The sequence below is a fragment of the Canis lupus genome, chromosome 13 (genome assembly GCF_048164855.1).
Source record: "Canis lupus baileyi chromosome 13, mCanLup2.hap1, whole genome shotgun sequence".
Classification (NCBI taxonomy): domain Eukaryota; kingdom Metazoa; phylum Chordata; class Mammalia; order Carnivora; family Canidae; genus Canis; species Canis lupus.
This window is the reverse complement of record NC_132850.1, coordinates 53,949,860-53,963,162: the sequence shown is the minus strand read 5'-3', so window position 1 is coordinate 53,963,162 and position 13,303 is coordinate 53,949,860. Positions and strand designations below refer to the sequence as shown.

At 39.4% G+C, this 13,303-nt stretch overlaps 1 long non-coding RNA gene across 1 annotated transcript; it reads right to left on the bottom strand.

Annotated features, from left to right (window-relative positions):
- Positions 1-256: 256 nt before the first annotated feature.
- On the bottom strand, positions 257-12,192 carry LOC140602245 (uncharacterized). Its single transcript, XR_012005219.1, has 3 exons — positions 12,017-12,192; positions 2,571-2,631; positions 257-516 (listed from the first exon to the last, which is right to left on the bottom strand). It is a non-coding gene; the product is annotated as an uncharacterized lncRNA (long non-coding RNA).
- Between the last annotated feature and the right edge of the window lie 1,111 nt (positions 12,193-13,303).

Genomic DNA, 13,303 nt, shown 5'->3' with positions numbered 1-13,303 from the left:
CAAGAGATCACCAATGCTACATTGGCCTAAAGCTCAGAACCCTGGAATAATGGATTATCAGCCCTAATGGGAATAAATGTATGATTCTCATCAGGATTTTTACTACCCTGAGCATAGCTGCATCAGGCATTCTACAGACCTATAAAGCTGAATGATCTGAACTTTACTTCCAGGGTGAGGCTAAACTCAAATTTGGGGAGGGACAGTAAGCAAACTGCCTTTTGTTTCACTTATTTCCTCCCAAAGTTAAACTTTTAAAGTCATGGAAATCTATTGTTCCTTTATTTCTCAGTGCATTATAGCTTTACACTATGACATCATCTCCAAGGGACCTGAAAAAAATCCATGTACTGTGAATAGCACATCAAACGAGTTACGTGGCTTTGCAGAGGGGATGGAGTGGTGAGAGAGCATTATCCAAAGTCTTTTCCATTCTGTGTTCTTATTCTTCAGGTGCTTGTGATTACCCTCAGACAGATAGCTCAGCATTATAACTCCCCTGCACACAGATAAACTCTGGGAATAAAAATCAAAACAATAATGAGAGGTCAAATTTCAAACTGCTTTGAACCACATAAAAACAAATTTAATAAATGTTGCTCAGAAGATACACATGAATAATCATTAGAGCTGTTTCATGTCTGCCTCTCTCTGACACCTCATGCCTCTGTTGGGATCCTTCTTTATCTGTAGAATCATTCCACTGAATGACTTCTAAAATTATTTCCCAAATAATCCAAGCATCATGACCTGATTTGATAATCAAGCTACTATCAGCATCAGGGAGTGGATGTCATAAACTAGGTGAGTAATCCTACCAGAAGTCTTTTATCTCAAGAAAAGAGACTAAGCACATATTTATATATTCAACAAATAATACTCAGACAAGTTTGAAAAATGCTAAGTGTTCTCCCTCATTACACAGGTAGCTGAAATGTAATTTAAAAAAAAATGACATGGATCTAGGTAAGTGATCTCCAGCAATGTAATTAATCGAAATGAAGTATAACAATTGACAGTCTTTTTTGCTAGACTCAGAAGTAATAACAAATATTTTGAGTAAGCCAAGGGCTCATGCCTGTCTCTTGCCTTCATTTTACAAAAGAAACTAAGCGGGTTTTTCTTTTATGAAATTTTTAATGCTGCTAAAGACTGAATTTCATAGAAATGACATCAACCAAAATAATACAGTGACCTTTTGACAGCAATATATTCAGTTTAAATCATGTCATAGTCATGATTGTACATTTTCATTGATCTTCAGTTGCATTTCCACTCTGCTGCATTTCTGAGCCGTGTTTCATGCTTGCAGGATGGCTAAATGAGGCAGAAGATGCAGGATGTAATAAAGAACTATCTGGTTCATCGTGGGATGAGACATATACATGTGTCTGGATCAGATAAAGTGACCACAAGCCAGTGGGGGTTATTGGGAAAATTACAGAAAAACTAATAGAGTTTCAATCCACCTAAACACCATTTTGCTATTTTATTTTCATAAATTTATGAAAGAATAACAAAGATCCATTCACTTGAAGAGAAATCCATTTAAACTCAGCTTCATATATCATCCTATGCAGAAACCCCAAAGGGGGCTCGAAGAAAGAGGCTCGAAGAAAGAGGCAAAGCACAGGATTGACCCTATAGAAAAGCCATGATTTGAAAGAATCATAGAAATTGATCAGTGGGATAGCCAATATTATTTGTTGAACTGAAGCAGATATTATCCCGCCCTCAAAGTATTTACTGTCTATTTTTTTGAGGCAAGCAGACATTAATCAAATAATCATACTATATATATATATAAAAGATGATCCGGCTTCGTCATTAAAGTCAGAGAGAAACTCCCTTAGGAAGCTTCGTCATTAAAGTCAGAGAGAAACTCCCTTAGGAAATGACCTCTAGTCTGAGATCTGAAGAGGTGTCTGAGAACCAGCTAAGAGGGAAATAAAGAGGTAAAATACCATGTGCAAAGGTCCTGAGGCAAGTCAGAGTATGGCATATTCGAGGACCTAGGAAAAACCCTGAATTCAGTTTTGAATATATGAAATGGAAATGCCTATAAAATGCAAAGGGGGTTGGATATATGTATGAGTCATGACCCCATAAACATATGCATGTCCAATACTTCTGGAATGCCACACTAATATAAACACCACCAACCTGCACCTAGATGGCTGTGAATACTGAGGATAAGTGTAAAATATACACTTTTTAAGATTTTATTTATTCATGAGGGACAGAGAGAGAGGCAGAGACATAGACTTAAGGAGAAGCAGGCTCCTCGCAGGGAACCCAATGTGGGACTCGATTCTTGGAAGGAGGATTACACCCCCAGCCGAAGGCAGACACTCAACATCCGAGCCACCCAAGCATTCCAGTGTAAAGTATTTCTTAAGCTTTTATGCTGTAGTCCTCTCTCTCTATGCATGGTGTTCTCTAGTGGGGGTCCAGGAGACTTTGATCTTGTAGGTTTGCTCTTCACCTCCATTAAATCCCAGCTCCACTCAGAAGAGACAGTAGGGATTCTATTTTCAAAGCACCTATCTAGAAAGGTGACAGCACCTTACCGAGCAGACCTGGAGCTTTCTAGTGATGGGGGTTTTAAGCTAGTGCTTCAGAGTAGAAGATCTGTAAGACAAAGAAATGTTTCTGTCTTACTATCGATTAAGTTTCATAGTAGGACTTCAACATACATTTATGCTAACAAAATATCTAAGCAAATAGAATTTAACATGAGGACACTGTATGCTTTTTATATTAAATTGTAGAGGCCGCTTTTAGGCAACAGACTTGAACAACAGAAAGCTGAGCGAAGTAAGAGGGTCCACAGTGACCAATGCAAGCAGGCCCATCGGGCGACCCACTTCAAAATAGCCATAGGCCCTGCTGACCAATGGGTGACTTACAACCAGGCACAGGAACCCAAAAACTAAAATTCCATACCTTCCCATAGCTCCTAGCTTCCCCTATCCCCAACCTATAGCCCCCTACTACCACCTCCTGGCAGACAGTCTCTCTTCTGCTGTCCTGCCAGCTGCTCCCTTGTAGTGTATTCCATAAACTTCTGGGGCACCTGAGTGGCTCATTCCGTTAAGTATCCAACTTGGGCTCAGGTCATGATCTCACTCCTGGGATCAAGCCCCACATCGGGCTCTCCACTGAGCGGGGAGTCTGCTTATGTCTCTCCCTCTACCCCTACCCTTCACCCCACTTGTGCTCACTCCCTCGCTCTTTCTCTCTCAAATAAATAAATAAAATGTTAAAAATTAATGAGGAAGTAAACTTCTATCTCCTTTGTTCTGCCTTAGGTGAATTCTTTCACCACCTGCACCACTGGCCTCCATCTGATCAGGCCACTCGACATAAACCACTATGGAGGAACTTCTGAGGATTTTGGTTATATGATAACAAAGAGGTAGAGAAATTTCAAGCCTTGTGCGATATTTCTTCCTGATGAATCAAGGAAGCAGATGCCCTAGAAATAATATTTCTTCCAGTCCAGGTAAGGTTAACCTCCTCTGGTGGGTTTTGCTGAGTCAGCGTTAAAGGTCCACCTTGGAATCTAAGGATGTGCCCACACCAGGCTTGTACAAGCACTTACAGAAGGTGTTTTCTCTTCCTTATATTTAAAGAGACTGTTGTTACAAGGTAGAGCTTTAAACCTGTCCAGTGGTTAAGTGGAAATAAAATGAAAGAGAAAAAAATTTCCTGAAAAGGGGCTAAAGTCGGTTCTCATTATTGCTGGTAGTCACGTGTGATGATACCCCTGTGGGTCACAAAACCAGTGAAGATCCTCGTGGCTACTGTGTGTCAACTGGCTAAACAACTGTCTCCTCCACTATGGGGCAGCTGCTCAGAGGAGTGAAGCCTGGAAGCGCCTTGCCCAGAAGAGGAAGAGTTGAGCATGTGAACACCTAAAGGCTTCTCAGAATAATCCAGAATCAGAGCACAACTGCCACCACCAGAAGCTGGCAGAAATCTTGGCAGTTGGACCCTGGAAGGAGGAGGCCAACTCCACACGATGGGAGAAAGGGGCTTCTGCAGAGTGCTCATCTGTCAAGGTTAAAAGGGTGTTTTCTATGAATACTCCAGGGGCTCTACAAATGTATTTTAAACCCGAGGGCCTCATATCACAGGTAATTACTCCCAAACAGACTGTGCAGAAATGTCTGAGGAATCAAGGGCATCTTGCCCTTCAGGCCAGGAGCACAGTAACATGGCTCCTCCTCCCCCAGCTGCCCCTGTGTTCCCTGGCTTCCTACCTCCTGTGCCAGATGCTTGTGCCTTCCCATCATTCATCTCTGGCAGAAAGCAGGTGAACGGTGTAGTTTTCCTCAGGGAAGTTAGTACACCACAGGTGAAGGCAGAGTTGCCATAGCAGCTTGGCCCCTGGAGTGATTTCAGACTCCTTCCAGCTCAGGGCTGCTTCCCTGCTCCCTCAAGGCTTCCCTCCACACCCCTTCCAGTGTTATTTTTATCCACCTAGATTGTGTGCCTCCTGAGAGTAGGAACCAGATTATTTGTTAGCATAGCTCCTGGCAACTTGGAATAGGCTTAATTTTTTTTTTCTAGTTCAATCCTATTTCAGCATTTTTCTAGAAGGATATCCAAAGAGTGGTTAGCATTTGCATTAAAGAGAGGTTCCAGAAGTCAATATATGAAAGGACAGGGAAGGAGAATTTCACTATTCATCTTATACTTTCTATATATTACAATTTTTTTGCCACATGGATATATGAGGGTTTTTTATGACAAGATGCTCGCTTTCAGTTTTATTCATTTGGTGCACTGTACCTAAAGTTGTAAGATGCAAAGAAGATAATGGGCTTTTCGGTCAGAATAGTTAGTGACTAAAGTCTTTGGCATGAGAGAAAAATGTTTTTCCAGAGAATAAATACACCCGCCCTCTCTCAAGGCAGATACTTCTGATTAATCATGACATTCTTTCCTGTGGGGCCCACAGACCACCTGTAAATTTCTCCCAATCCAGCACACCCGGCAGTTCTTATGAATTGACTAGAGTTGACGTGGGATTTGAACCTGTATACCATCAGGATCATTGCTTGGATCATTTAATTGGCATTGACAGTTCTCCTTGTGTTGAAACTTAACAACAATGAATCTAAGCTTAAAACTGGAGAAATAGGTCCAGATGAGAACAGAAGGAAAAAACGGATGTCACAGAACACAGTGGGATGTGATGGAATCAAACTATAGGGTTATAATCAGTGTCCAGATAAAAACTATACATATGAAAAGAAATCTTTTTTTCAAAGATGATGACTTTAGCTTCTCTGGATGGCTGTCCCCACGCTTTGGGGCACTCCTATTTGGGGATAAGCAAGCACTTGTCACAAAAGTAAAATGTTGCCTGCTGCTGTCAGATCCTTATACTGCCTTTTGTGTAAAATAAAATAAAATAAAATAAAATAAAATAAAATAAAATAGATTCTGTCCTAAAGGGCCAGCATTTCATAGTTTCTATTGTCATTTTATGTATGATAGTCTCAATAGAGACACCACAGGGTGCTAATAAAAAATAATCTTTTCAATATGTTCTGCTAATCCTATGATGACCGAAGGCAGAGAAATGCTTTAGAAGAAAAATGGCTCCTCCTGGGGGCTTCAGCTCTCTTTGCTGAAGAGCAATTCATTCACCCACGGAAAGAAGGCACTCCAGAATCTGCTGGAAATAGTAGAGGAAAACCACGTTGCAATCTGATTCTAGTTTGAAGGAAAATAGAGAATTTGTCTGAGAGGTCACAAATACACAACCTGCTCCAGACAGCTGATGTAAGTGGGCCAACCGAGGTGAGGTTCTTGTATGCTCTTCAGAATACTGATCACCTGTTACATGACCTGAACAGTTCTGAATATTGAGGGAGAAACATCACCAATATATTCAAATTGATCAATTCAAATATTCATCTATTAAGCACCTATTATGTGTCAGACACTGTGCTAAATGCTAGCCATGGCCCTTGCACCCAAAATGTTTGCACCCTCAGAGCCAAAATATTTACACACTCAGTAAATAGAGAACAATAAAAAAAGAACAGAGGAATAAGTGTCAGAGCAAAAGAAACACTATGTAGAAAGCCAAAGTCAGAAGAGAGTAATGTGAAACAAGTACCTGCCTAACAAGTAGTTAGACAATCTTCATGAACAAGGTAAATCTTTTCTTTTTTAATGTATTTATTCATAAATAAATGAATGTCTGAAAGAGACACAGAGAGAAAGAGGCAGGATGAGACACAGGCAGAGGGAGAAGCAGGCTCCAGGCAGAACCTCCCAGGACCCCAGGATCATGCCTTGAGCATGACAGACACTCAACCACTGAGCCACCAGGCATCCCGAACAAGGTAAATCTTAAAGATGATGTATTAATCAGGGTTCTCCAGAGAAGCAGAGCCAGTTTGGTTATACACACACACACACACACACACATATTTATATATTTAAAAAAAATTAAAGATTTATTTATTTATCTATTTATTTATGATAGACATGGAGAGAGAGAGAGAGAGGCAAAGACACAGGCAGAGGGAGAAGCAGGCTCCATGCCGGGACCCCGATGCGGGAGTCCAGGATCACACCCTGGGCCAAAGGCAGGCCTAAACCACTGAGCCACCCAGGGATCCCCTTAAAAATTTGTTTTATTTATAAATAGAGAAGGAGGCTGTGAAGGATTAGCTCACACAATTATGTAGGCTGAGAAGTCCTATGATCTTCAGTCTGCAAGCCAGAGATGCTGGAAAGCCAGTAGTATAAGTAAGTCAGTCAGAATCTGAAAGCCCTGAGAACCAGGGGCGCTGAGGATGTGTAAATCCCAGCCTGAGAGTTGGACAAGATGAGATGACCTGTCCCAGCGCAAGCAATGAAGCCAGAGAAAGGGGGTAAATTCCTCCTTCCTCTGCCTTTTTTTCTATTCAGGACCTCAATGGATTGGATGATGCCCATACACAACTGGGAGAGCAATCTGTTTGGCTGAATTCACTGATTCAAATGCTAATCTCATTCAGACCTGCCCAGAAATAATGTCTAATCTGGGCACCCCATGGCCAGTCAGGGTGGTGCATAAAATGAGCCATCACACATAGTGAGCAACTAGACGGAGAAGAGAAGGGGGACATTTCAACTAGAGAAGTGGCTTGAGCAGGGCTCGGAACCAAACGCAAAGATTGTGGGTCTGGGGAAGGAATGAGTCTGGTCAAAGCTTCTGAAGGGGAGATTGGGGCGGGGGGTCGAGGCGAAGGAGGAGGAATGGAGCTGTGTTATTAAATTGCTTGATAATGAAGCAACCCCAGTATAAAACTGTGACATTGGAAACCAACACAGCTTACAAATCAGAAGAGGATGACTTCGCAATTCTTTGCTCCAACTATACTGTTGAATATCAGCTGCTGGCGTGGGTCAGTCACTGTACCGTGTCATGTAATCCTTACAAGAAGCCACCAAATTGGTTCCCTGTTTTCAAATTAAAATCATGTGGCTTGGGAAGATTAAATAACTTTACCAAAGTCACAGAATTAACGGGCAGGTCTATGACACTGAAATTCACATTTCTTTCTACCCTAAACCTTTAGGTACAACAGAGCTTGTCCAAACAGCCTTAAGGGATTTCATCCTCATCTCTTATGCCCACTGCGGAAACCAACATGCTGTCCATAAATATCAGTTAGGGCCACCCGGTTTGAGATTCTCTCCTTACCAGTACCTACCTTATTCATTCATTCCACAATTATGAGGTGCTTGTTTAATGCCAGGCACTGCTATAGGCTCTGGCACAGAGCCATGACTATGCGGTGCTCTAGCCCTCTTCAAACACCTTCTGTGTGGAATAAATTAATGCTGGGGATAAATATAGAAAGCATTTTTAAATATTTTATTCATTTATTCATAGAGACACAGAGAAGGAGAGAGAGAGGTAGAGAGAAGCAGGCTCCCCACGGGGAGCCCGATGTGGGACTCCACCCCAGGACTCTGGGATCACGCCCTGAGCCAAAGGCAGACGCTCACTGCTGAGCCACCCAGGTGTCCCTAGAAAGCATTTCTTGACGTGGAATTTAATGAATGACATCCATTTACCTACATTTAAACTGTATCACATTACTTTGAGGTAAAAATGCTGATGTAAGCACAAATAAATATAGCCAACTGTAAAAGAAAAAAAAAAAACACACATACACACAACATGGCTGCAGGTATAGTATGATCCTCTATTAAATATTTTAAATTTCTAAGATATGATTAAAATGTGGCCTTAGCTGACAGAAATGTCATTCTCCTGTTCTTATCTGGGCTTCTTGTATTCTGTATCCTTTTATAACCTACTCAGCAGTGTGTGGGATTGGACCCTTCCCTTGGGTTAGGAAAGAAATCCAAATCTCAAAGACCCTTCAGTCTCAGGCTACAATTTCATAAGGTGGAGACTTTATGACAACAAACTTTTCATTGAATTCAGGTGCCTGTTCCAGCCACTGCCCAGGTGACTGCAGTGCGAAGTTCAAGATGAAGCAGCTCCTTCACCCTTTACCATGTATCCCCCCAACCCCCCAAATGCCTGGTGGCAGCTCTCTTGTCAAATGCTTCTCTCTGCCTCAGTGAGTGTTACTGGGGAGAGGGGAACAGATCCTTTTATTTTCACCTTACCTTTTGATGAAAAAAAGAATGTCTTTTTTGACTATTCTTCAAATAGCTTTCTCCATGACATTAGAAAGCCATAAATCTACTTGTTTTCCCCCTGGGACTCTGTCATTTCTCCTTCCCCGCACCACTCCTCCCACATCATCTATAAAATAGGATCCTGGCAAAGCTAACACTTCAAATACTACAGTCAGCAATCTATTTGATTCATCCAACTGAAGTAAAAAGAACTACTGCAATAAGTCATGTTCAATCTTGATCTGTGCTTATTTTTCTATAAATTAAATTCTTATAATTCTGTAGGTTAAAAATATTCAAGAGGTGCATTTCAAATAAAAGCTTGGAAATAATTTCAAATGCTTAGCAAGGTATCTTTAAAAACATTTTTTTTAACGATTTACTTATTTATCTAAAAAAAGCATGCAAACAGGGTGAGGGTGCAGAGAAAGGAGAGAATCCTCAAGCAGACTCCCCACTAAGTGTGGAGCTCTATGCAGGGCTCAATCCTAGGACCTTGAGATCATTACCTGAGCTGAAATCAAGAGTGAGCCCCTCAACTAACTGAGCCACCTAGGTGCCCCACAAAATATCTTTTTAAAAATGAAAAATGAACTAAATGACTTTTAACAAGACCCAAACTTATTTCATATTGCAAATCATTTTTTTACTGTATTGATTAACAACAAACATTTTGTTTGTTCAGCACTGTGCAAGCCAGAATGGGAAAATTTCCTCATAAAATGTGAAGTTCTTACATTTTCACCGTATATCTTGCCTATGGTTTGTGCTCAGTTAATATTTAAAATATATAGCATTTATTACTAATAAATAATTGTATAATAACAATTTAGAGTTGAGTAATTATTATTAATAAACATATAATATTTTAAAATATTGCTCAAAGCAGAAAAGTTCTATGGGACATTGGGAAACAGACAAAAAATTAAAACTTAGAACCCAAAGTTACTCCCTCCATGGTAACCCTCCCACCATTGTGCTCTTTCTAAGAAGGAAGAAGGAAGAAATGCCCCTAAGATAGAAAAGGTAACAGATTTTGCAGCAACAGCTGAGATCAGCATGCATTTCAAGGTCAGAAGTCTATGTTAGCTTAAGTGCAGGCCTTAATTTGTTCCAGGTACAAAATTGCCTTGTTGTGCTTCAAATTTTCAGCCACCAGTAACTACCTTGTAAGTTGAGAGGGTTAAATTTGAAGGATGCATTTAAAAATATTACTTATTAAAGCTCTTTCTTTTTTTTCAACTCCTGTAAATTCCATTTCCATTTAAATAGAGGCAGAAGCAGACAAATTGCTTTCATGATGCTCTTTCTATTTGTGTTTCTATGGAAATGGATTCTTGATTAAGGAAGGGGAAAGCTAAAATCAAAAGTTGTAAGCAAGGAGAGCATAACCGAGGGTGTTTCATGGAGCTGTTGACCAGATTTTGTCCAATCCAAGGTAACATAATATTAAGTAGCCCAAACTTACAGATATAAACAGTCATGTCCTCACCTTACCTCTCCCAGAGCTATTTAACCTCTCACATTTTCCTGACCACATCTTACTGTCAAACACAAGACCCCCCCCCCCCCACAGCCTTGACTTACAGGTCCTCAATACATGGCACAGTATCCTTTGTTGGGTCTTACTTTTGAATATTTCTTTCTTAACTAGCTCCCAAATATGAGCCTTATCCTAAGGTGTGTGTCCAAGAGCACTGGACATTTTGGGGTATTATTGAGAGAATAAAGTCTAAAAAGAAAAAAACAAGAAGGTAAGAAGTGAAGTTGGATTTCAAAGAGTAAATAATTATTTAGCATCATATTCACTTTTACATCCCAACTATTTCTCAGTAACTCACATTTAAATTAAAAAATAAGTCAGATTTACATTGTCCCTATTCTGTGAAGAACTGCCATTAAAAAACCTATTACTGAAACCTCCCATCACACAAACCATGCCTGTCAGCTGCTATCAATTTCCACATCCTATTGACTTGTAAATGGCTAAGATTTTCACAAAAGTGCTGAGGTCTCTTTTATGACAGGAATTTTGCAATTTTTGGCAGCACAGGAACAAATTACATTCTTATTTTCTGCAAATGTTCAATGCTACAGAAAAGTCCACATAATTATATAAAATATTATACAACAATTCAACTAAAGCAGACTAACTCAAAATCTACTATGAAATTTGATTGCAACTTTGGTGTTATTCTTTTAGCTGTTTGACATAAAAGACATGTGACACATCATATATGAACTCAACACCTCTAAACCTCTAGATCAGCATAAGAATTATTATATGGTCTTACTCATATGTAGAATTTAAGAAACAAACCAGAGGATCATAGGGAAAGAGAGGAAAAATTAAAACAAGATGAAATCAGAGAGAGAGACAAACCATAAGAGACATTTAATGATAGGAAACAAACTGAGCTGCTGGAGGGGAAGGAATTGGGGGATGGGGTAACTGGGTGATGGACATTAAGGATGAGCAGTGGGTGTTATATAAAACTGATGAAATAATATGAATATGTTTGTATTATAGAAACCAATAATACACTATATATTAATTAATTAATTGAATTAAAAAAATTATTTTAAAAATGAGTTTGTATGATGGTGTAGATTACCTAAAATCTCTAAAATCCCTCTGATTTCCTCAGTTGCAAACACATTACCAGTATTCCATGCCAGAAATTAAAAGGCTAGCAATTAGGAGGAAATGAGTAATTGGTCACACAGAATTTCTTTTAAGTGTATCATGACTATAGAACAATAATATTATGATGTTGCTCAGTGTGATAATTAAGGGAAAAGAGAAAAACAGAAAGAGAAATGGGGAGGGAGGGCACGAGGGAGAGAAAAGGGGAGTGAGAAGGAAAGGAAGGGTAAGAAGGAGAAGAAAGGCATAAAGCTAGGGAAGGAATGAAAGAAAGAAGAAATTTGGAGATCATCAACTTACTTATTTTAGAATGGAAAAAAATGAAAGTAACCAGAAGTTAACAGTGATCAATTCTCCTCTCATGTATTGACCAAAAGAATAATATTGTTTAACATTGCTAGAGATTCAGATGCAAATAAGTGCAAAGGAACAGGCAAGAAAAGGTTGGGAAAGAGGGAGAGGAGAAAACTCTAATAACATATCAAGGTCTCTTCGAGATATACTGGTTCCTTATGTTTCTGCTGATGGGCAAACAAAAGGTCTATATACCAGGTTTATCGAAATAAAGCTTTCTTGAATAATGTATAGAATAAGAAGAATGCTATGGGTTAAAAAAAAAAAAAAAGTAAGAAGAAAAGCCAATATAATTGGTACAATATATACCACAGAAACAAAACCACATTAACATTTGGGACTATTTACCTGATTGTAAAATTCAGATCATTTGTTAAAACAAAATTGCAGTTGACCCTTGAACAATGAAGGGGTTAGAGACACTGACCCCTGCTCCGTTGAAATCTACACTTAAGTATGTAACTTTCAACTCCTCCGAAACTTAACTGATAGCCTACTTCTGCCTGAAAGCCTTACCAATAACATAAAACAGTCAATTAACACATATTTTGTATGTCACCCTATTGTGACATACCATATTGTCACCATATTGTGACACAATTGTATACCATATTCTATGATAAAGTAAGCTGAAGAAAACAAAATGTTAAGAAAATCATAAGGAAGAGGGACGGCTGCGTGGCTCAGTCACTTAAGTGTCTGACTCTTGATTTCAGCTCAAGTCATGATCTTAGGGTCCTGAGATTGAGCCCTGTTTCCGGCTTTAGGCTCAGCGCCGAGTCTGTTTGAGATTCCCTCTCTCCCTCTCCCTATGGCCCTCCACTACTCATGCTCTAAATAAGTAAATAAATAAATACAAAATCTTCTTAAAAAGAGAATCAAAAGCAAGAGGAAATACATTTATAGAACTCTATTTATCAAAAAAAAAAATCTGTGTGTAAGTAGATGCACACAGTTCAAACCTGTGTTATTCAAGAGTCTACTGTATAACAAATACATGTGATGCCCATTCATTTTGTGTCTCAGCCGTTGAAGGAAATGAGTACTCAGCAGACCAAAAGAGCAATGGTTAACTCGAAAAAAACTCTTTTGAAATCCATTATATAACTTTCGTGAAGGGGCAACACTTTCTTAATCTTACCATTTTTTTGAGTTTCTCAACGTGAGTAAGATGATACCGTCATTATTAGTTGCTGACCAGATGTGTCAGGTAAACAAATGACTGGCTACCAAAAACAGGCAACGAAACAAAAAAATCTGACCTTCTGGAGAAAAATAATTCATTGAAAGTTACACAAAAGATGCCATTATACGAGACTAGAGACCATTTCCATTTGGAAACACATAATACTACCCCTTTCAATTCAGTCGCAAGATAGAAGGATGGTAAAACTATAGCTTCCTATGAAGCATTCCTATCTATATCTTTCCTGGACTCTTTCCCACATGATCCCATGTTTACCTCTTGATTCCTTCCTAAACTGGTCTCTCAGGACACACTGGTGTCTTAAAACAAACAAACAAACAAACAAACCAAAACAAAAAAAAATGTTGCAATGCAATGTATTCTATTTCTTTATTCCCTTTCTCCGAGAGGTCTAGGGGAGGTGGTGGCAACCACGGTAGACAAAGAAA